Source organism: Scyliorhinus canicula, chromosome 16 (assembly GCF_902713615.1).
Source record: "Scyliorhinus canicula chromosome 16, sScyCan1.1, whole genome shotgun sequence".
In the NCBI taxonomy this organism is placed as follows: Eukaryota; Metazoa; Chordata; class Chondrichthyes; order Carcharhiniformes; family Scyliorhinidae; genus Scyliorhinus; species Scyliorhinus canicula.
Genome location: NC_052161.1, coordinates 124,074,047 through 124,076,912, shown reverse-complemented (window position 1 = coordinate 124,076,912; position 2,866 = coordinate 124,074,047).

Genomic DNA, 2,866 nt, shown 5'->3' with positions numbered 1-2,866 from the left:
CCGAAGCCAGGATATCACCGTCCGGCTGGCCCGGACACTGGTCTGCGGTGGGGTGTGACCCTGGCGGCAGGGGTTCAGGGAAAAGGGCAGGGAAGGCACTGATGTGTCTGGTGTGTTTTTTTTCCGAGGGGTCCCTGCTTTTGAGGTGCTCCACGTGCTTCCATATGCCCTTTCCCCCAGTTCTGACTTTTAAAAAAAATGTCATTAATTTTTCCAATTATGGGGCAATTTAGCGTGGCCAATCCATCTACCCTGCACGTCTTTGGGTTGTGGGGGTGAAACCCACGCAGACACAGGGAGAACGTGCAAACACCTCACAGACAGTGACCCAGAGCCGGGATCGAACCTGGGACCTCGGCGCCATGAGGCAGCAGTGCTAACCACTGCGCTACCGTGCTGCCCCCTAGTTCTGGCTTTTTACGAAACCAGCCCCTCTCTCTCTCCATCACCACCCCAGGATGCACTGGGCACCGTCCTCTAAACTGCGGACACGGATGGCATGTCCTGGCTTGAAACCTCTATTGGGTGTGCGGTTGCCGTGGTATTTTCTCTGGAGGACCTGCTTAATTTCTAATTTCCTGCCAAGACATGGGAATGTTAAACTCAGACAGGGCCAGAGGCTTCGGCTCATCAGCAGCTTCCCCGGCGCTACCCTGTTCGTGACATGCAGCGTAGTCTGTAGTGGAACAAAAACTGCATCAGCTTTGTTTGGAGGGACCTATATTCTGCTTCCTTGTGCCGTGCTTGAACTTTGAACCGCCCGCTATGCCGAACCATTCGAGGAAGGTGGTATGGAGCGGTCCAGATGTGTTTCACCCCGTTGGCCCACATGAATGTCTGGAACTCCTCACTGGTGAACAGGGTCCTATTGTTGGTGACATGAACCTCTGGTGTCCCATGGGTGATAATCGATTAACGTAGCTTCTCCACAGTACCCCTCGAGCTAGCCGTGGGCATTTGGTGTACATCGAGCCATTACAAGTGGGTGTCCACGAGGATCAGAAACATTGACCCAACGAATGGCCCAGCAACATACAGTGTGAGAGCGCACCAAAAGGTGCCCTGGCCATTCCCAGTGGTGGAGCAAGGCTGAAGGAGGGGGTTTCTGCTGTTCCTGGCAGGCCGAGCACCTTTTCACCTTGTCTCGGTGTCTCCACCGGGCGGGGTGTCCATAACGTTAAGAGTCATTACAGCCTCGTCCGTTATTGGTGGAGATGGGGAACTCAAAGGCAGAGGGAGTCGACTGAGGGCGTTGGCGTTTGCTTTCTGTACTCCCAGGCGACATTCAAACATATATTCGTAAGCAACGCCCAGCGTTAGACCCAGTCCACAGCTATGGGAGGAATCCCCTTGTCCTCCTTGACGCGGCCAGGAGGAGCCTATGATTGGTTGATAACAAAAAAAATGGCGGCCCGTAGATGTACTGGTGGAATGTTTTCACCGCGTATATCACGGCTAATCCCTCTTTCTATTTGGGTATAACAATATTCTGCATTGGGCACTGATCTGGACCAATATGCTATTGGATGTTCCGCGCCATTACTGCTCCAATGCCGTATGAGAAGGCGTCTCATGTGAGGACAAGCAGCCATGAAGGGTCGGACTGTGTCGAAAGCTGGAAGGACAGTAGCTGCCTCTTCACCCTCACAAACGCTTCCTTTTGTGGCTTCCCCATGCCTATTTTTGATACTTTTTCAGCAGCTCGAGCAGGGGTACCAATAGGATGGCAAGTTGTGGGGTGAACCTCCTATTGTAGTTCACGCGCTCCAAAAACGACTTCAGTTTGGTCATATTCTCAAGTGTCGGGGCCTTTATGGCCTGGACCTTTTCCTCTACTGGGTGCAAACCATCCTTATCCATACGATATCCCAGGTAAGTGACCACCTTCACCTGGAACACACACTTGCCTCTCTTCAGGTGGATGCCCGCTTTGGGGAACGTTGGAGGACCTCCTCCAGGTTGCTAGGTGCTCCTTCTAGGTCGCTCCTGATCATCCAGGTATACCGATGCTCTGGGCAGTCCCTGGAGAATGCCTTTCATTACTCGCTGAAAGACCCGAGTGAATCTGGACAGACAGACCCCTCTGGGTATTGGTGGTGACGTACTTTCGAGATGCTGCATCAAGTCCCAGTTGGGGGTTTGCACGGCTCATGTAGAGCTTTGTGAATAAGTGGATCCCAGCTAGCTTCATGTACACGTCTTCCACACACGTCATAGGGTACAGGTCCAGGGGAGGGGGCCCTGTTCACTGTCAGCTGGTAGTCACCACAAAGGTGAACCGACTTATCCCGTTTCTATACTGGGACCACTGGTGCTGCCCATTCTGCAAACAGGATTGGGCGAATAATCCCCAAGCTTTTCAAACATTGCAATTCGGTTTCTACCTTTGCAAGACGGGTGTAGGGGACTGGTCGGGCACTGAAATATTTGGACTGGGCCTCCTGGTCAACATAGACTTTCACCCTGGCCCCTTTTATCTTCCCTGGAGAATGTTCGGATAATTCCCGAGGACCTCGTATAGACGACCGGTGCCCGTCCAGAAGATTTGCTGCCAGCCCAGGCGGAGTGTCTGTAGCCAATCAAGGCCCAACAGGTTGGGTCCCGGTCTTTGTACCACTGTCAGTGGCAGCCGGACTGTTTGTTGTCCGTGGGTGACAGGGGTCACATTGGTAGCTATGATATACATTGCCAGCCAGGCCTTGGCATCCCATAAGCCTAAGGGCAGGATACCCATGCGCAGCCGCCGGAAGGTTTGTTGACCAATGATGGAGCTGGCATCTCCCGTGTCAATCTCCATGAGCAGGGGGTGACTGATAACTTGGAGCTTAATCTGAACTGGGGCAACTTTCGGGGCTGTGATGCAATT